The sequence below is a fragment of the Heterocephalus glaber genome, unplaced genomic scaffold, assembly GCF_053883595.1.
Source record: "Heterocephalus glaber isolate CG9 unplaced genomic scaffold, H.glaber_assembly_v1.0 deba00001481, whole genome shotgun sequence".
In the NCBI taxonomy this organism is placed as follows: Eukaryota; Metazoa; Chordata; class Mammalia; order Rodentia; family Bathyergidae; genus Heterocephalus; species Heterocephalus glaber.
Window position 1 is genome coordinate 28,785,083 of NW_028258317.1, and position 22,454 is coordinate 28,807,536.

At 38.5% G+C, this 22,454-nt stretch overlaps 1 long non-coding RNA gene across 2 annotated transcripts in view; it reads left to right on the forward strand.

Moving 5' to 3' along the window:
• Window positions 1-22,454, forward strand: part of LOC147825876 (uncharacterized) — a 78,976-nt gene that overhangs the window by 11,629 nt on the left and 44,893 nt on the right. For both annotated transcript variants that reach the window (XR_015440048.1, XR_015440049.1), the window contains exons 2-3: window positions 16,975-17,229; window positions 22,159-22,296. This is a non-coding gene — a long non-coding RNA (uncharacterized LOC147825876). The remainder of the gene's footprint in view (window positions 1-16,974; window positions 17,230-22,158; window positions 22,297-22,454) is intronic.

Below are 22,454 nucleotides of genomic sequence, written 5' to 3' on the forward strand. Positions count from 1 at the left end.
TTAGTTGATAAGTTTTTAATTACCTTTTCAATTTCATTGGTTGATATTGGGTTGTTCAGAATTTTTAAGTCTTCTTCGTTCAACTTTGGTAATTCATCTGTATCTAGGAATCTGTCCATTTCTTCTGTGTTGTCCATCTTAGTGGCATATAGGTTCTGGAAGTAGGTATTGATAATCCTCTGGATTTCTGCTGGGTCTCTTGTAATTTCACCCTTTTCATTCCTAATTGCATAGATTTGGGCCTTTTCCTTCCTTTTTCTGACAAGGTTGGCTAAAGATTTGTCAATTTTGTTGATTCTTTCGAAGAACCAACGCTGGGCCTCATTGATTTTTTGTATCATTCTCTTAGTCTCCATTGAATTCATTTCTCCTCCCATCTTTGTAATTTCCTCCCTTGTGTGAGCTTTGAGGTTGTCCTGTTCTTCCTTTTCTAGAAGCTTGAGGTTGAGCATGAGTTTGTTTAATTGGACTTGTTCTGTTTTCCTAATATGCGTATTCACTGCTATGAATTTCCCTCGAAAGACTGCTTTCATTGTGTCCCATAGATTCAGATATGTTGTACTGGCATTGTCATTTAATTGAAGGAACTGTCTGATTTCTTCTTTAATTTCCTCTGTGACCCATTGGTTATTCAGAAGTGTGTTGTTCAATTTCCATGTGTTTATGAAATTTTTCCAGTTTCTTTTGCTATTGATCTCCAATTTCATTGCCCTATGGTCTGATAATATACAGGGGATAACTTGAATTCCTTTGCACTTACTTAAACATGTTCTATGTGTGAGTATGTGGTCTATTTTTGAGAATGTCCCATGTGCAGCTGAGAAGAATGTGTATTCTGATTTTGTGGGGTGGAAGACTGTAAATACCTGTGAAGTTCATTTGTTCAAGAGTTCAATTGAGTTCTAGTATTTTGTTACTTATTTTTAGTCTAGTTGATCTATCTATTTGTGACAGTGGGGTGTTGAGGTCCCCCACTACAACTGTATTAGTGCATATATGACTTTTCATGTCTGTTAGTATTTGTTTGATATAGTTGGGTGCACTAGTGTTTGGTGCATAGATATTTATCATTGTCATCTCTTCCTCTTGGATTGTTCCCTTTACAAGGATGTAGTGTCCTTCTTCGTCTGTCTTAATCAGTGTTGGTTTGAAATCTACTTAATCTGCCAAGAGGATAGCTACTCCTGCTTTTTTTCGGGTTCCTGTCACATGGAGTATTGTTTTCTACCCTTTAACTTTCAGTCTATGAGTTTCCTTTTGAATTAAGTGTGTTTCTTGTATGCAGCATATTGTTGGATTTTGCTTCTTGACCCATTCTGCCAGTCTATTTCTTTTGATTGGTGAATTGAGACCATTAACATTGATGGTTATAACTGAAATGTATTGATTTGTCATTGCCATGACTTTTTCTTTTTGTTGGGTTCTCCCCTTTTACATTTAATTTCTTGTCATGCCAGATGGGTTCATTCTGCTTTGCTTCCTGGGGTTGTGATCCTCAATGTCTGTTCCTAGGATATTGTGTCAAATTCTTTGGAGTGCTGGTTTGGTATTCACGAAGTTTCGAAGGTGCTCTTTGTCATGAAAGTATCTTATTTCTCCATCCATTTTGAAAGATAGTTTTGCAGGTACATCAATCTGGGTTGGAGGCTGTTTTCTTTTAGGGCTTGGAATATGTCACTCCAAGCGCTTCTTGCCTTGATAGTTTGTGTTGAGAAGTCTGCTGTGATTCTGATGGGCTTTCCTTTTTATGTGATTTGTTTCTTTTCTCTGACTGCTTGGAGAACTTTGTTCTTCTGTTGTGTTTCTGGAATCTTAACAATTATATGCCTATGTGTAGATTTTTTTTGATCAAGGCTATTTGGAGTCCTATATCCCTCACTTATCTATATGTCAAGCTCTTTTCCCCTGTTTTGGGAAGTTTTCAGCCATTATTTCTGTGAAGAGATTTTTTATGTCATCTGCACTCTCTCCTGTTTCTTCATTGAGCCCAGTCAGTCTTATGTTATTCTTCTTTGCATCATCTAGCAGCTGCTGGATTTATTTCTCATGTTCTCTTATAATTTTGAAGCAATTTTTCTTTTCCTGGTCACTAATTGCAATCTTATCTTCTAGATCTGAAATTCTGTCCTCAAGTTGGCTCATTCTGCTGTGTAGACTTTCAGTGGAGTTTTTCATGTCCTGGAAATCTATTTGCATCTGTTTTATGGATTCCATTTGTTTCTTATGTTGGGATTCCATCATGTTCCTGAGCTCCTCTCTAGATTTATTAATCATGTCTTGCACTAGGGGCACAATTTCTCCTGTTATCTGAGAAATGATTTCTGCTTTCATTTTTTCCAGATCCCCTTTTGTCGCCAGTTCAGTGGGTCCACGTGGTTGAGTATCAGAGTGTTCCATCTCATTTCCCTTTGGGGTTACTGTAGGTGATCTGGAAGTCTGGTTTTGAGACTTATTTATGTGTTTTCTCATTTCGACTGGGGTAGGGGGCTGTTAGCGCCTGCACGGATTACCTCCTCTGAGCTGGGAGAGGTGGGACAGGGGAGAGGTGGGACAGGGGCTAGGTGCAGCGGTAGGGATGGTGACCCAAAAGCCCTTTCCTGTGGGCTGGGAGCAGGGTGAGGGATCGTGGCCGGGAAGCCCCTTCCTCTGGACCAGGAGCAGTGGGATGGTGGCTCAGAAGCCCCTCCCTCTGCGCCGAGAGCGGTGGGAGGGATGGTGACCAGGAAGCCCCTTCCTCTGGACCAGGAACAGTGGGACAGTGGCTCAGAAGCCCCTACCTCTGGGCTGGGAGCAGCGGGACTCAGTACCTTGGTCTGGTGGTCTGGTGTCCTCTGTGTCTTTGTAGTGTGGAACCAGGTGGCTGCCTGTCTGCAGCGTGGTGATGTGGGGTGATTCGGCATGTTCTGTGCAACTCTCTTGATGTTTTGATTAGCCTGTAAGCCTGATGTAGATATCCATTAAACATTTTGAATAGTGAAAATAGCTAAGCACTTTAACTCTGCATTACAGTTTTCCAAAGCATCTGGAGACCCTTTGTTAGATATCTTTGTACTGAAGGACGTTTTCAAGTATAGCTGTTAAGTGTTTCAACTAGGATGTGTTGAAAAGGTGTAAGACAGTTGCCACAAAGACATGCCTAGATCTCAGTAGTGCATCTGGGATTCTGATTCATTTTAGTCACTAAAACGGATGTTCTGATTTGAGTGGGTCACTTCTCCAAGTAATGAATTAGAGATCAGGGTCTGGCCTTCCTGGGACCCTTGTCACTGTGACCTCTAAGGTTGTCATGAAAGAGGAAGGCACTGGGGCTTTTTTAATGGCCAGACTGAGAAATGTACTTAGCATTTCCATCCGCATTCTGTTGGCTAGAAGTCACTGAGCCACACCTAACTGCAAGGGACCTTAGGCTGTCATTATGTGCCCACAAAGGAGAAGAAATGAGTTTGATGATTTGCTAGTGGACTTGGAGCTCATGTGCCCCAGTGGTTTAGACTGTGCTTCTGCCCATGATGGATTGATGGCCTCTCCTGATAACCAGAGTGTGGGGTCGAAAGAGATGTGTTCATTATTGAGACCACCTGACTTTCTGAATCCTTACTACGGATAGAACCACAGATGGGAACAGATAGAGCCACAGAAATGACGAATTGTGCTAGCTCTTGCTCACAGCTTCAGCAAGGATCTTATGTTACACGTAGGTTGTAAAGTAGTTCTGCCTTATTTACATCCTATTAGTAGTACTCATTGCACAGTATCTGCCATCATTTTCTTCTCCCACATCATGTGCAACTATACCTTTTCTTCCCTTTTTAAATTTACTACCTATTTAGTTGCCTATGGGCAGCCTAGTCCTGCCATCATGCCAAGAATACTGTCCCTCAGGCTTTCTGGAGGGGCTGGAGTGATACTATATTCTGGGCACCAGTAAGGAGAATACCTGTTGTCTTGGGTATCTGTTGCTATGGAACAGATTTTTCCATAAAATCACAGTTTATTTTTTCCACAAGTCTTTGGGTTGATTGGACTCATCTGGGCAGTTATTTTATCCCATGTACTATTGGCTGGATCATGCAGGTGGCTGATTTGGCTGGAAACTGGGCTGGAGCAGTTAAGTGTCACATGGCCACTTATCTCCCAGGGCCTTTCTCTCCGTGTGGCCTCTTATCCTACAGTAGACTATCCTGGACTTCCCTGGCTCTTAGGGGTGGAAGCTGATAAAGCAGCAGCTTGCCAGGTCTCATATAGTCTTGGTAGTCCCAGAACAGTACTTCCGTTGCATGTGCATTGGTTAGAGCAAATCACAAAGCCAGCCCAGATTCTAAGAGAAAGGAAATAGCTCTTTTGTGCTCAGGGATGGAAGTAGTTTTTGGTGGCCATATTTGGAGATTATTAGCATCTCTTCTCACTCAGTCACCTGAATCTTTATGTTTGTCATTTGGTCACCTGAGGCACCGTGGAATGTTTCCTTCATTCCACCAACGCTATAATCTTCCTCTGGGAATCTATGAGGGATGCACAGGGAATTCTGAACAAGGTAGTATGGCTGGTGCTGAGGGTTTCTTTTAGGAAGGCAGTGAGTTTGAAGAATTAAGCAGTAACCTTAATTCTAGGCTAAAAGACCAGGGAGCCTTGAACCATTGGAGGTAAATAGCAAAGCAGTCCTTAAGGAAGACAAGTCTCACAATGGTGTAAAAAGAGGATTGATTGGTGACTATAATGAATAATACTGTGCATTTCTTACTTACTGAAAGAGTGGGTTTTAAATATTTTCACCACAAAGAAAAATAAGTATGTGAGGTGATAGTTCTATTAATTGGCTTGATCTAATCATTTTCAGAATGCTAAACATATATTAAAACATTATTTTATAGCCCATGTAATATAATACAAATAATAGCTATACATATAAAATAAAGAATTGTCAAAAATAAAATTTATATTTGAAGGGTAGTATCATTGGCTATGACCAGCCTAGACAGACATGAAATGAACAAACCTGGATTACAGGGAAGGATGGTTGGGGCTACAAAACAGAGAGGCACAGTACTTAGAAGGTGAGGGGCAAGAAAGGAGGAAGGGAAGACTAGTACCATGAACTAGAGGAGGTTTATAATATGTTAGCACACAGATTTGAGCTAATCTTGAAACTGTAGAAACAGATGCAGGTGGGGCCAGGGATTTAGCTCAGTGGTTTGGCCACCTGCTGTGCAAGCGCAAGGACCGGAGTTCAATCCCCAGTACCAAAAAAAAAAAAAAAAAAAGAAATAGATCCAGGTAATTGAAGGGCTGTCACATTTATACTTTTTTGGGGGGGAGGTAAGTTTGCCACATCAGTTAGCTAGCATATGTAATGCTATGGAAGCAAACAGCCCCCAAATGTCAGTGGCTTCTGACAACCCAAGATTGATTACAGGTCAGCTCAGATCTTCATATCTTCTCCCTTTTTCTATCTAGGGTGACGTTGCCAATCCTATTTATAACATATCTGTCTCAGTGGGGAGAAAAAGAAAAATTGATAGAAGCACAGGTTAGCTCTCAAAAGTTTCTTCTGGGAATCACACCTTCCACTCACATTTTATTTTTATTAGTCAGAGGACATCACCCAGTTAAGCCTGATGTCTGTGGCTGGAGGAGGGCAAGTATTGCACCCTTCCCATAGGATGAGTCAGCAGGAGAGGCTCTATAGAAATGGGCAGCAGATAGTTTTGAATAAATAATAGTCAGCCACACTTGCATTTTTCTCTATTTTTATTATGCAGATAATGACACAACGTCATAGAAAATACTGAAAAGCATATGGCAAACATCTCTAATCACTGCAAAATTTCTCTCCCTAGAAATAACTGCTGCTGGTAGTATTTTGTTATAAATATCCTCAGAAATTTTTCTCTAGGAAATTTTTATAATGGAAGCAAATCAAGTACTGTTTTGTAATTAGGTACTAACTTAGTGATACACATGAATATGCATGCATGTCACTGAATATATATCCACATCCTAACTTATAAATGGCCCTCTAGAATTCTACCATATGCATACACCATTTAATTGAACAGTTGGGTATGTTCAGTTTGACTCTTTAATAAAGTGTCATCTTAATCTTACATCTATTTTGCACACTTATCAGTCTATTTCTCTGGATAAATTTCTACCAATTAAAAGGAATACTTTTTTTAGAGTCCTTTTGGATTCATCATTGACAAACTTTATAGCTTATTTTTAAGGCCTACTCTTTCTTTTCCCTCTCCTAAAATGGAGTAGTGTTACCATAGCAATAGAAAAAAAAATCAGTACTTTCATGGAAGTGCCTAATTTGTCTTTGTCTTCATTTTAACTCAGAAAGTTACACTTGGTGCCAAGGTTGGCACATAAATACTGTGTGGAGTGTCTCTTGAGTTAGGAGGTCGGTGTACTCTGACAGGTGACCTCCACCATCCCTGGTTACCCTGTTTCACAAATTGGCTCCCCTGTTGTTTGCTGGGAAATGCTTTGTCAGGCACAGTCAGTCCAGGAAGTCACACTGTATAAGAAGAGTCAGCACCTGTTAGGCCTTTGATTTGGAAAATAATCCTTCATAAGCAAGGCAGCTTAAGGATCATTTAAAAAATTATGGTGGATTTATTTGTGATCTCACATAACTCTCAAGGTGGTTAGAAAGTATGGTACAAGTTGTCATCTGCATTTTCTTGAGAAGGAAACTTAAGGCATGAAGATATGGCTCATTTAGCATTTCCTCTTTAGCCCACATTCTGGGGAAGGTCTACTATTTTGAAAACTAAATCTTAAATCTGAATAAGAAACTGGTAGTAAATTAAAACATAATTAAAGACACCTTGAAGGTGTCTGTATGAGAAACTCGTGGGTAAAGACAGAACACTGTTCTAGGGGAGTGGGAGGCAGAGATGAGCAGCAGAAAAGCATTTTTGTCATCCAGCTGCAGAGATCAGGCTGGGGAACCCTGCTGCTTCACTTCTCTGAGTCTTAATGGTGATACCCAAAGTGCCAAGTTGCCGATTCTGTATGGCAGAATTACATTCATGATGTAAAGGGCTGTTTCACATGGTACCTGGAGCAAGAGCCATTATGTAGCATTCTTGCTTGCTTTTCTTCTTAAAGAAGGCAGGGGAGCAAATAGATAAGAAGAGTTGGGCTTCAATTGTGGTTGTGCTGCTTTCTAGCAGTGTGGCTTAAGCTTTTACTGCTAAAGCTTTCTTATTTGCTAAATGAAGTATAATAGTAATATCTACCTTATAAGATATTTATAAGATTAAAATACATAGAACACATAGCATGATCCCTGCTTAGCACATAAGGAGAGATTAATAAACAGTGGCTATTTTTATAATATGTAATAAAATTAGGTTATGATTTTTTTTTCAAAAACCAGTAGTATAAGAGGTAGGATTTATGTCTATGGTTAAGGACAGTTCTACAGCCTTCATTATTATGCACATGGAAATGGCTTTCACCTTAAATGTTTCTGGTCTTTTTGCTTTGTGTACTTTAAAGAGTCAAACTCCACAGTATTTTAGTGTCTAAGTATAGTAAAATTTATTTCTTCACTTATCAGTTAAATGTGGATGTTGCCAGACAGAGTATAATACTGTATTTCAGAGTCCAAGCTTTTTCTGTTTTATGGCTCCACCACCTCTTAAGACCCCAAATTTTATTGCTGCTTGCTGTGAAGGGAAAAGCATAAAGGAGCATTATGAAAGAGTTTTCTGTGGGCCTGGCCTAGAAGTGCCGCTTATCCTTCCTGCTAGTCTTATTCCGTAGATGAGAACTGATTTATTACCACACCTGGCTGTGTGTAATAGACATGAAAATAGAACTTGTGGCTGAGCAGTCACTTCCCAGAAACACATATATATTCTGGAAAGAGGGCTTGGATTTTGGAGAATAGCTGAAACAACTCTGTAATTGTTTCTAGTTCCAAGGCATAGTCAAGAGGTTTGGATGTTGTCTGTCACTATCATTGTTAAAGGGTAGTGATGAGATTCAGTTACCGAGGAGACAGAATGTGAGTGAAGAATGATTTGAGGATTTTAACCAGTGAATCTAAGGAGGCTGACAATAATGCCATTATGGGAAATTGGGCCGTCGGGCAGGACCCATATGTTTTAGAAAACGAGCAATAAAGAATGTTTGGGGCAGAAGGAATTAGAACAACTATTAGAAATACCATGAAAATCTTCCTCAGATACTTAGAAGAACAGACCTAGCACTTCAGGGCTATCTCCCAAGGAGGATAGTTTTATCTATGTTTGAATTTGACTGTGTATATTCTAGGCATTTTGCTCAACCCAAACTGGGGGAAGAAGTAAGTTTTTTTTGGCGGGGGACATATTTTTTAGCATGTGCATTTTCAAGAAGAGTATGGCTAGCATACCTTGAGCCTGGGGATACCATCATGTAATTGATGACGTGTGCTGTTGCTGCCCAGGGAGAGCAAGACACTCTTGAATACAAAAAAGCTTAAAGAATGCAGATAAACTCTGGGCAGATGAGCCATCAAGTTGTCCATGTCACAACATCATAGATCTGGTATTTGCACACTTTTTATGTTTTGCTTTAATTTTGCTCCATATAGAACAGGATGACTGACTGCTTTTACATAAACACAGAGTTTATCAACTCTATGCCTCAGGAGGAATTTTTTAAAAATCCTTCAATTATGTAAATAAACGTTTATTATCCCCAGTGTCCTTCATAGTTTCCTATGCCGATACCTCATTTAATAATTCAGCTAGAGGGAGGGAGATGTCCTCTAATCTAATTTTTCCTCCTTGCTACTCTCTGAATTTAATTCAGTATGTTTTTGGTTCTAAGTGTCTTGAGTTTCCTGTCCTCAAAAATTTTCGTCAGTGTAAACCCAGGCCATCTTCACCTTCACAAAATTCTTTATACATGTAGTAATCACTCACCTTAATAATTCAGTAGGTTTTACGCTGTACAAAAACTTACTCAGTGGAAACCAAGGAATTTTCCAGATTTTAGGTGGAAGAAAGAAGGTACAGATTGATCTACACTATTGCACTCCTTTCCTGTCATGATAACATTACAGCCATTTATTCATTCATTTGTTAAACTTACACGGCACATTTATTTGCCAGGCAGTGAACTTGGTGTGAGGGATGCAGAGATTTTGTAAACATGGCCCAATACCCTCTGGGAGCTTGTGGTGTATAATAAAAGGAGAGAGCAGTCAACCTTCCAATATGCATAGCCAAGTGGTAAGGAGCTGTGACAGGAATTAGTGTAGGGTACAGGGGTCCCCACAATAGGATTGGTTCATTCTGCCTGAAGAGTTGGAGAAGGGATCAGAAAAAAATCTTTCCATCAGAAAAGCTTGTGAGCAGACAGTATATTGGTGTTCAGCAGTCAGGCATATTTCAACTGAAGAATTACTGTCAGAAGTTCATGTAGCTCTGAAATTATTTGGTAGATGTTGGAAGGCAAGCAGTTCGAGTAGCTAGAGCATGGGGTAAGTGGGGGCTTAGAGATGCAGCTGGATGTGTAAGGAGAACCCCTTCTCCACACTGAGAAGTTTGGGCAACGGGAACTGCTGGTGGGTATTAAGCTAGTGAATGAAATGCTGAGGGTTGCATTTTAGAAAGATCACTGGCAGAGGACAGAGAATGAACTTAGAAATTCATGTTATGTTTTACTTTTGGACTGCAGAGGTTGGAACATTTATTTTCATGAGTTTGAAGTTTTATCAAACATCTTTTGAGGATCACTTTGACTTAAATCTAGAAGTGCATTTATGAGAAAGTACAGAGCAGACATGAATTCCTTTGCTCAGCAGCTCTGCGTTAAACATTGACCTAAAGGAAATTGAGATCACCGGCCGTTTTCATCCCTGGGCACTTACACCCACCTGTGAAAGGTCATTGGCAAAACTGCACTGAAAATGGCCCTCAGGTTTTTCTTTGACCTTATACTGTCAAGTGATGGATCGTAAATGAGAAAATATAGTGCTGGCCCAAGAAAGGAGTTTGGCTTTTTATTTTCAGAGAAACTTGAGCAAGGTGTTTAATCTTTCTGAGTTGTTTCCTCATCTGTAAAGGTGGAATGATGCTGCCTGGCCTACAGGGTTATAATCAGTTCTGCTGTAATGATTATTTTGAAATCACAAATTTCTTCCAATATTATTGACATATTAGGGAAAAGCATGATCATCACATGAATGTTACATTTACTTATGTGAGATTTTAGTCCCCAAGATACATTAGGTGAAATACAGTACACTGCATCCAGCTAAACAGCACTGCATATGAATACACAAAACACATACCGACCTAAAAAAATCTGCCAGCTACCTCGGTTCTCAACATGTCATGAGCCACACAGCCCCACATCTAGTATTACAACTGTCCTTCCAGTTTTGGGTGACCTTCCTTCCATCATTTCACAGTAAGTAACTCACAGTCTAACTGGTCTGACATTTGCTTTCACAAGCAAAGCGCAGGACTTTGTCAAGATAAAGTTCTATACATATTTACCGAAGGGTTTATGTGTTTCTTAATCATTTAATAGTGTGACATTGTGCTGCTATGCTTCGAAGTTTGCTCTTTGTCACTGACAGAAGTCAGAGCTATATCCCTAGCCCAAATTTTCCCATAAACGCTGTGGCTTTTTTGTGGGATTTTGGATAGCACAGTGATTGGTATGAATGTCTATGTTTCATGATAGCAGAAATGACTGTTCTTTAAAAGTTAGGATGCATGTGGTTAAGTCCTTAGGGCAGGATTCATTATAGACATTAATACAGCCTGATTTTCTTCATTTGTGAAGCTGTTCAATAGGGACCAGATCAAATGCGGAAAGTCTTCAATTGATATGGTTATGGGTCAGCCTTCCTCTTCAGGCAAAGGGACAGATGATGAGTGAAGAGCTCCTGCACCTGCCCTTCTGCTGCATTTACCATTGTGCTCAGATGTGCTGTCTGCTAGTTAGTACTTAAGCTTTGCCTTCAACTTCAAAAGCCCCCTTCTCCACTCAGCTTTTATGTTTGGTCTGGGAGTCCTTGAATCTGGTTGCCAATTAGAGTCTACCTAGGTGGGCACAAGAGGGAGACCAGGAGGCTGAAGATGGAAGAAGAGCTTGCTCCCTCCTATGTGTTTGCTGTTCCTTTTTTACCCTGATAGTGGTAGTTAGTTAGTTTCCATCTCCTGCTTTGTTCGTTTGTCTGTCTGTTTTTATTTGTTTTGGCACACACAGTACAGTCTGGGTAGGACTCACTCAGCTGAGCAGAGTGCCTCTCTAGGCATCTGTATTCTAATTACTTCATTTCTTCCTTGGGCATATTGTTGGTTCCTTTGATTTTTGTTTTCTGCATTGCTTCAGTGTCCCCTATTTATTTTTTCAGTTCTACAGCACCTATGTGATTTCTCATGTCAGATTCTCTCTGGTAAAGTATGTGGTGTGGTTTGTGTTTTCCCTCATAATCAAGACTGATACAAGATGAAAGATTTACTAATTACAGTGTAACTGATGGAGGTAGCATAAGAACAGTGTCAATACATCTCAGATTTGATAGACCCGACAAAAGCAAAAGCTCAGAGGTGCCCTGACTAGGATGAAGGAAGAGTGCCATTGAGGTGAAGACCTTGGGTCTTAAGAGTCAGCTTTGCTGTTTACTGGTTTCTTCAACAGTATATTCAACCTCTAAACCTGAATTTCTTCACCTGGAAAAGCAAGATAAGTTAGGGGTCAGGACTAAATGAGGCAATGCTTATAAAGAGTTTAGCAACGACCAACACATGGATACACTGAGTTAAGAATTTTCCATTTTGATGCTGATGCTGATGCATGTGGAGTCACCTTAGGGAATATCTTTTAGGATATAACTGTGGCTACAGTTACTCAAAGCTTTTTGTTTTGAAAGGCATCAAAACAAGCATTTCTTAGCTCATATTTTCACATTCCCTGTCTTTCTACCCATAGGAATCTTGGTGATTGAAAAAGAGTGACTCACCTTTTTAAAGTTCATTTCAAGCAGAAAACTTTCTTTGATGACTTAGATTTAGAATGGCCTATCGCTTTGCAGGGGAGTTGTAGGTCATCTGTTGAGGAGGCTGGTGACTGTGTCCCAGAGCTTTCCTTGAAGGCATGATGCAGGAGTGTTGAAGATGTCATGAATTCTCATTCCAAAGAAATTTCTCACTTCCACCTCCCCACACTCAAAAAGGAAAACCCTCCAAAGTCAGTGTGGGCCCTCCGTTTGAATGATGAGTAGGAATTTTGTTCTATAACATTCTGATGCATGAATGTCACACTTGACCATTATTCGAAACTGAAATTAAATGTGAATCTAAGCCCCTACTAGCCAAAGCGGAGAGTTGCCCAACACGATCTTACTATCTAGCATTTTACAGGAGGCTCAGAGGCCTTACGTAATTTTGATATTTGCAAATATGTTCTTTGTTCATATATACACTGGTTGCCATTGAAAGACTGATTATTTAAATAATGTCAATATAGTCCCTTTACTAGCCAAGTAGAGGACAGCAATCATTCATCAAGACTCTAATCTGGAGGAGTCAGTTTACCCTTTCCAGGTACCTTGGAGTCTTATTTGAAAAACTCATTTGGGCACACTGTTTGCTTTCTCATTTTGGAGGAAGGCTAACCCTCCTTCCCCAAGTCAAGCTGTTTGTTTTCTTTCAACACTATCCTGGGTAGGAGTAAGAACACAGGAACCCCACCCTCTTCCATTGTTCCCTACTGCCTCTTTCAACCCCCCAAGTAAGGCCCCAGATCTCAGATGAGAAAGAATAGAAAAAATACTGTTCATGATTTTGGTTCTTACAGCTGTAAGTAGAATACAAATTATCTCAATAGGTATGCTAGAAACCATGATCAAGTCTTTGCATTCATCAACTCTAAACCTTGGCAATTCTGCATGGCATTGGGCCTGCTTAAGAGATGTGGAAACTGAGGTTCCAAGAACATGCAGGACATGTCTCAGGACATGAGCTGGTAAATTACAGAGCTCAGATTAGAGGATCATGTTGAATGTGTGTGGCTTTACTCCATGTTTCTTTATAGGACACTGGAAAGATATTGATTGACTCAAAATGAGAGAGAAAAGGCACTTGGTTATCCATTTGATAAAGAACTTTGTATCGCAGAGTTATATTTGAGAGTGTTGATAAGAAAGTGTTCAGCTTAACTATTTTTGCATTTTGTCTTTAAAGAGAAGAATAAGGTGAACATAAATATAGATGATGGCCAAATACATATTATGAAGTGAGAAGAGGTCACTTACAGGAAGTCTGCTCCTTGCATTAATGTGAAAACAGCAAGCTTTTAATTTATGGTCTAGCTTTGTGTGTTTGCAAGTATTTTGATACACTGGTACTTTCAATTGTTGGCCTAGGGCTATTTAATCTAAGATCATTTGTTTTAAGGATGTGAGAGGCATTACTCTGGCCCCTTTTTCCTGTGCACACATTCCCACATGGTGGTTTAAGGACTATTTATTTATTTATTTATTTATTTTATTTACTTTGTTCCTTGCTTCAAGAGCAGCTGGCAGAGAAACATGATCTTACAGTTAGGAAGTAAATGTACATTTTTTTTAATTAAATTCTTTTATTGGTACATTGTAGGTATACAACACAATTACATCTCTCATTGGGAATTGTACCTTTACATAATGCATCTTGGTTCTTATTTTTTCCCCATTCCTAGCTCTCCCTTCACCCCCTCCACCTTTCCCTATTTACAAAGACTTTATTTCCATTTTTTCCATTTCTCATCATTTTTCCTTTCCCTTCTTTCCTTTCCCCTGCCCCTCCCACTACCCCTACCCCTTTGGACCTTTTCTTCCTATTTTGCATTATCGATTATTCATCCTAATCAATGGTACATTTTAGGTATACAATATAATGACATTCATCATTGGAAATTTGCACCTTTACATAGTCTCTCTTGGTTCTTATTTTTCACCCTTGCCCAGCCCTCCCTTCAACCCCTCCATTCCTCCCTATTTACAAAGATTTTGTTCCTATTTTTCCATTTTCTCATATTAATCCCATTCCCTTGTATCCTTTCCCCTAGCCCTCCCACTTCCTTCCCCTTTGCCCCTTTTCTTCCTATTTCACATTACCTATTATACATTTAGTCCTTATTTATACTTTCAAAATGTACATTTTTTTAAATGAAATAAAAGTTGACATTACCAAAACATCCCAGGCCTGTCATTCTGTTACTTTAATGAGTTGTCTTGATCCATTTTAAGTTCATCCAGACAGCACATTTATTGAAAGCTTACCATGTATGAGACACTATTCTAAATGTTCCAAATGTATCACTGAATATAACAAAGATTTCTGCCTTTATGGATCTTATAGTCTCTGGAGGGAAATCAGACCATGAACTTTAGATATAATATATACAGCCATGCATCATTTAACAATGGGGATACATTTTGAGAAATTCATTGTTAAGCAGTTTCATCATTGTGTAATCAGCATAGTGTACTTAGACAAAATAGATAAGCAGTATCTTCAAAAGTATGTTCTTCTCCAAACAGTACTTCCCCCATTTCACTGGAGAAGGCATCTTGTAAGAAGAGCTAGATCATTCATGATTTCCTGTAGTACACTGGAAGGATGCTTATTAATACATTTGAAAGCCCTGGGGTTCTTACTATGCCAAATCACAAAGGATTTCTCAGTTTTCAGCCTCCAAGCAAGAATGTTATCTTGTCCTTAGAAGCCTTGCAATTTGCCATCATTTGGCCTCCTTATGAAGATTTGCTTTGGTAACTAGTTTCCTTCATAATCAGCTTATCTAAAGTTTCCAAAAATTCTTCAGCTGCCTTCATGTCAGACCCCATAGACTTACTGCTCACTCTCATATGTAATAAAGGCAAATTATTAAATTGTTGAAGGCACAAGAACTAGCACTAAATTCAGCATCGTAGTCAGTGATAGTCTTTTCTTTCAGCATTGCAAACAAACTTTTTGCTTTGGCCATAACCATGGTGTAGAGAAGGCTACACTTCAATCCAGGTCAGTAGAAGTTTCAATTCAGGGTCATTTGAAGTTTCTTCAGACCTGATATAGGTCCTTCCCAATTTTTGCAAGTCTCACTGGCTTCAGTGAAGCAGATCCTTAATCAAGTGCTGTTACTTTCTTCTTCAGTATTGTAACCATGCCTGACTGGTGAGCAAATACACTCACTGATTTTCTGCCTTCGTGGTCCTTAATCACTTTTAATTTTGATTCCAAGTCATTCATTCAAACATGACTTCTTAATGGCAATATTAGCAGTAAGTTTTGATTGTTTAAGGGCCACAATGAACAAAACAACATGAGGTTAGATCAGGCACAGGATGCAATGATGCAATCAAGACATACAGTAAATATGAAATGTCCAAGGCTGCTGCTGTCCTACTGTGGCATATGATTTTAGTAAATTTTTTTACAAGTAGAAGGCAAATATATTCTAAAATAGCATAGTAAATACATAAAATAGTAACATAGTTGCTTGTTATCATTATTGTGCACTGCATATAATTGTATGTGCTATTTTTTTTTCCTGTGGTGCTAGGGCTTGAACCTAGGGCTGGCACATGTAGACATGTACTCTGACCCTGAGCCATACCCCCAGGCTGTCTGTTAAACTTTTATATGAGGGGCAACTCCACAAGCTCAAGTAATGCATTGGGCTATATTATAACAAAATCTACCAAGATACTGGGAAAAAAATTCTTCTGCTCCATCATAATTTTATGGGATTATCATCACATGCACAGGATGTCACTGACCAAGAGGTTATTATCAGTGCATATATATTTATACATATGGAGAAGTAAAAAGTTCTGTAGAAGAAAAAAAGAGCATAAGGGACATCAGGAATTGGGATAATGAATGTCATATTAAATACAGTAACTAAAGGGGTTAAATTTACATGCACTTATATTTGATATTGCTGAAAGTTTGAATAGAACTCAATAAACAGTTTCCAGATTGTATTTAAGGCCAGGCATAGTTGGTTGGAGGCAAATCTGATCTTAAATTCTATATTGGATAAGGAAAGCTGATTTGGCAATGGAGTGGTAGTTTCATTGTTTTAAGTTGAAGATATGGCTGTCATCTGTCTGTGATGCTGCATGGAGATTAACTGGTGTGGTTTCTTCACAGATAAGTCTAGGAATATATATTAATTTTTGTAATATATTGTGATTTATTCAGCTTCTGATTTAATATATTCAATTAATTCAAAAGAATTGGAATAAATTTGCTGATATGCTGGCTATATGATATGCAGCACATCTACAAGTTAATTGTTCTTCATAAATTATTGGCTGTTTATTTTTATTATTTCTCAGATTTTCTAAAGGCAGTTTTTCAAGAGACTGTCACATACTCTGTTTTTTTAAGAGTTACTGGAAAAAATCTATTAAATTAATTTTTGGCCGGTTTTAGGTAAGCACCTGTGGGATTATGTTTGCAAATTTAATTTGAAATCAATTTCTTTACTTTCCCCTCACCTGCATTGCTAAAGGGACCCATTTTCAACAACCTTTGAAAAATCTGCCAATCAGTATTCAACTAGTGTTAGAATTCATTCATCAAATATATGTTTGGAGCATTTTATTCATTTCACCAGAGATTATTTTTGCACTGGAAAATTGTATTCAACTGTTTGGCAGTCATCAACAGATACAAATCAAAGTAAAGTCCCATTATAGCAATACCATTTCAAAGAAGGAAAGAAACACAACTGTTTAACACAACTGCTAATTTTTTCATATTTTAAAAAATGGAAACGGGAAGTATTTGTTTTGACTGTGAAAAAATCTCTCAAATAATATAGTCCATGAAATACCTTAGAAAGTTGATATCTAATTTTTCATTCATGTATAAATTTTAACTGTATATATGGAAAGGAAGACAAGAAGTAACTCTGATCTGTGCTCCATACTTTGGCTCAAAACGAACCCTCTATCTCCCTCAGACCCAGTATATCTTCAGCAGCATACCACACTTGTACAAAAGACTCCTGCTGTGGGACACAGTTTATGTTCACAGCCACTGTGCAGTCACTAAAAGGGGATGGAGAAGAAGGAGCTGAGTAAGGGACGAGAAACTGTTGTAGTGCTGGGTACTGATGGCAGCAATGATATGGTTGACATGGAGTTGACTCTTCTTCCAGCTGCATGTAAAGCACATTGTGGCACCGCCATGAGTAATCCACATTGAATTCTTTGAGGTGAGTAGCTAATGCTATCTTCATTTTACGGGTACGGATACTGAGAGACAGGAAGTCTAATTGCCCAGAGAATACTAGTTTTATCTAGTTTGGCTGGGTTTCGAAGTGGTACATTTCTTTTTTCACAGGATGAAGTCAGTTCAAGTGAATTCAAGAGTATAGATTGTGTGTCTTTCTCCTTGCTTTGTCCAGGAAATGCTCACTGTGACCTTAGGGGGAATTTTTTTAAAACACCCTTATTCTGTCACTCTTCTTTTGTGTGATACTTGACATTGTCTGACATTATGTGTCTGTCTATGTGTTTGTTTAGAATTTCTTTAATGGTGGCAGAAATTTTAATTTGCTGTGATCCCCAGCACCTCATGCAGTACCTGGTCTGCAGTGAGCATTAAATACTTGCGAAATGAGTACATGAATTCACACTAATCCACTCCCAGTCTGTGTAAGCCTCTTCAGTGGTGGAGGATCTGAGCATGCAGGGGCAGCTGCCCTGCCTGACCAGGATGGAGCGCTGTCCATCCATTGCCCATTGACCGCCTACTTTAGAGAAAGGGGCCTTGCGACTGGGAAGCCCTTGTGATTCTTATATGATTTCTTTTTCCTAACTCCTTTTGACCACTATGAAATTCAGCTGGGATGTCCTTGTGTAATGAAATTGTTCTTACAGTCCCTGAAATGCTGAGGAAAGTTAGGTTAAAGAATCTCATTTTATCTATAAAATTTACCAGGAGAGTCAGATTTCTCAGTCCTAATAGTTGTGAAGAAAGTGATCTGAGAATCAAAGCAAATTTATTTCAATAAAAGACATCAAATATATTTTAATAAATAAGACTGACCATAGGGATCCAATGCAAACTATTTGGTAGTGCCACACACCTTATAAATCCTTTAAAAGAAAACCAAAATAATAAAGTAAAGTCCCTTGTTTTCTCTCTTTGTTGCCTATTTTGAACCTAGTTTTAAGTTTGCTTTGAGAGAAGAGGAGAAAGCAGAAAATATTTGTATCCTAGACTACCAATGGTATGCCTTTTACGGCCCTTTTGGATTAAAAAGTAGCATAGTTCAGGTACTTTAGGTTTAGTGTTGTCTCTACTTTATCATACTTTCTGCTACTGAGATGATCTTTAAACTTTTGCCTTAAATTTTTGATCAGATGATAGAAACCAGTGGTCTCTTAGCTGCAACTGGTTCCCAGGTATATTTTGTTTGACCTAGATGAGTTTTACATTCATTGCCAACATCTCAAAATTGGAGCGTTTCACATTAAAATATATATTTCCACTATTTGTGAAATATTTGGCCACACCAGACCTGTGTCCTGGCTGGAGCTGAATTGTGGTTGCAGTTGAGGTAGGGCTGGGACTCTCCAGTTTGTCCCCATCCTGTTTTCTAGCAGTGTTGCCTTGCTTTCTTTAAACACCCGTCTGGCACCTACAGAACAGAGACAATAATGAGTCAAGAGAAGGCTTAGAGAAAGTGAAATCTTGATCTTCATCTCATGCCTTTGCTGTGCTATAACTTTCTTTGGGTCTATGTTTTTGTTTATTTTTGTAAATAAAAATGCCCAGGTTTCACCAGAGCAGCCAGATTGATCTGATGCTCTCCAGAAAGGCTCAAAGAACCAATTTGGGAGGATTGGCCTATTTCTATACTACTTCTACTGAGATAGGAATATTTGATTCAGTGTCTGTGAGATCAAAGAAGATAGACTATTGCCTTCTCCTCCTTCCCGAGCTTTTCCCAACAGGACGAGACTCAGTGGCAACTCTTAGTAGACCTTCATCATGCTGCGCTAATAACTAGAGCCAGCACCAGCTATCATGGCTGTACAGAGGGGTAAGCACCTAGAAAGTCCTCTTTCTGCCCTCTCACTCTTTTTGATTTTCAGCACGCAGAAGCCTCTTGCAGCCCATTTTAGTTGGATTTTTATGTGACCCAGTGGATAGAAACCTTAATGTCAGTGCCATTAAATCTGTACCTATAAAAAAACCCTGGAAATGCTAAGTCCTGGTAGGAAGCATGCTTCAATACTGATAAAGAGTACAGTGAGCTAAAAACAAAAGTGACTTCAGAAAGGAGGAAGAATGAGAGCACTGCTGCTCTGGCTCACTTGTAATATGCAGGGAGTCTCAACAATTAATCTTCCATGTTAAGTGTGTTCATAACTATCTTTATAAGATAGTTTCTCTTTTTAAAAAGTAGTTCACTGGTTGAAAGAGACATGACTGTTCCTTTGCAAAGATCAAAGAAAAAGATGCTCGGATGATTAGTAATTGTGAATGTGAAAAAAGCACATGAGAAAGGGGTAGGAGGTAATTGCTTTCTTCTAAAAATATTTGTTTGTAATGCCATAGAGATCATGCTGTATATCCACCCTGCCACAGAATTTGTAGAACCTGGGTAAGGAAAAACTTATGTCAATTTCTCATGGGCTCTACAGAGATAATTTTGTTGGCTATGTTCAGATCAGATCTGAGCCTTCCAAGGGAATTGTAGACTTGGAAAACTTTTACGTATTAGAAATGTGTTTTGTTAACTATTAACTTGAAAATATGATTCTCCTTTGTATCCAACCATCTCTTACTTCTCTTTAAAACTTATTCAAGAAACTGTTAGTGCTCTCATCTGTTCCCTTATCTGAGCCAGGTATGCCTTCTTTTTGCTCCTGTCTTATGATCAGTATCCTGTTTCTGTCAGATTCCAGGCAGTGTCTCTTTGAAAGAAGTGTCTGTTTCACCTTTTCATCTTTAGTACCTAGCATGTAATAGGAGCTCAGTGTATGATATTGAATGAGTAAATGATGATTGGATGAAGAGATAAATAAATGGGTTTTTAGTGATTGCTGACTTAGCATCATTTCTGGATTTTATATATGATCAGACTAAAATGTATCTCCTGTAGTTTCTTGTTATTTTCCTTTCATTTTGTGGATTTCCATATCCTGACTTCAGGATCTAGTATACAGTATGTTTTAGTTTAACACAAATATGAAGCATTTGTTTCTAATTGCTAATTGGAATGTTATGAAAAATTTGCAGTGTTGAGAGAAGGGACCTGAACCTGAGCAGTGAGGGTAAAGTGGTAACATTTACTAAGGTATTGACAAGTTTGGCTACCACAGCACTGAAGATCCTGATAGATTTTACTTCCTGGCCACTTTTGTAAGACAATGCATGGTAATTTGCCAGCTTCTGTATGCATCAGCAATATTAAGGTGGAGGGCACTAAAACACCTCCAACTCTAGATCCTTCAGTTTAATCTTACCTTATGGACATCTTTTTTTTTTTTTTTCTGCATTGCTTAAATTCCAATTTGAATGACTTTGGAAGAGGCGTCCACTTTCCAGAGCTGCACTGTTACAGGAGATACCCAATCCCTGGAATCATTACTCCTTCCATTTTCACTGTCTCCTTTACATTGTACCCTCACTTGCTCTGCCACCCTAGTTCAAGGATGTACCCAAGGTCACTGAAATTCAAGCCTCTGACCTTTCAGTTCACTACAACCCCATAATTTTTTTCAGCACTGTGGTGATTCCTATCTTGCAGTAAAGACATTTTTCAAAAACATAATATAAAACAAGAGCTTTGGAATGAAAAAGTCTGAAAAGCAAAAAGATTATCGTAAGGCAAACATTTATTGAACTGAAACTTTAAAAGAAAGCATGTTGCTTTTGTTGATGCCCTCACAAATCAGAGTTTTGTTTTCTGTGTTACTCTAAAAACGAGGCAATGAGAACCAAGCCTTAAATGTGTTCAATGCAGGAGCCCTGACTCAGGGTGCTCCACAGATGAAATAATTTCAAAATGCATTCATTGTATCTCCAAAAATACTCCAGAAGGTAAAACCATGTTAGAGGTTTGCCTTTGGCTTTTAGCACAAAGAGGACAAAGAGTAAAATAGTAATAACTTCTTCCTTTTAAATTTATGCCTCAACAAGAAATCTAAACTCAGCAGAATCAAAATTGGTAGATAAAATGTAGCTCTAAAAAGTAAAATATCATGGCATAGAATCATTTCTACTTAGTAAATATTTGTGGCATAAAGTATATGGATGGGAGAACTATTGAAGCTAATTGAAAACCACATAATCCACTGTGAAATATGGCCATTAATTCATTCACAGAATGTGGTTCTTCCTCTTGCTGTTTAGTAGTCCTTAATTACCCCAGACAAGAGGACCACTGGAAGTCATGATTTCCAAACAAGTTGTTTCTATATTATATTCAGTAGCTCACCCAAAAAACCCATCAATCAAAAGAACAAAAACCCCAGAACTTCTTAAAAGTTCTTATCTTGAAAGTACATTATGTCTTCAGTAAAGATAGAGGTTGAAATTATCTTTCATCGCATAAAATCCCTTTAGCTACTTGGACAACCCATCATGAAAATTTTCTTCATGTTCAAAGCTGAACAAAACTATTAACCCTGTAGGTCAGTTTTTCACTATATCCTACCTCTGACATGCATTTTAAAGAAAATTAGGACAGGCTACAAAAATGTTTTTAAAGAGCATTAATTTTCATTGAATTGCTTTTATTCTTATGAGCTCTCTGTATTAGTTATTTTGAAGACCAGAACTCTGAACCAAGTTTCTGAAATTTACTCTGCAATATGTTGTCTTGGTAAGCTGTATTTTCAGGGTCATATTAAGAAAGGATCTTGAAGATTCATCTAGTCCCTGTTTTTTTTTAAATTTGATATGTTTGTGAATATCAGAGAAATACAAAATCGTGGACATCAAAGATCAGAGGGTTTATGTTTTTATGGAGAAGCTCTATAACTTTTACCAAATTCTTTAAAGTATTGATGATTCCTAAAAAGAAAAATCACTAAATAGAACATTCCTCCTGTGGTTTTGAGTTTTTCTGAAATCTGTACAGTAAGAGCCTTTGGATTTCCAATCTCACAGTATGTGTATCTCACAGATGGCCAAGGCAGATTCCTACCAGGAGCAGATTAGCAGAGATAACCTGGAGAATCTTTCCACATGGAACTGTCAGGAGGACTGTCTTGGACATCATGAGCAAATATCAAGAGATCTGAAGTATCAAGAGACTATTTGGGTAATACTGTTTTAATGTCCATAGGAGTGGTTGGGGTAGAAGTAGGAAACTCAGGAAAAAAGCAGTATTCTGCTATTGTACTGGTGGTCTAGATTTAAAAGGAGATACTTATATATCTTTAGAGCCAAAGAAATCCATCACTCAATCAAGTGGTATAA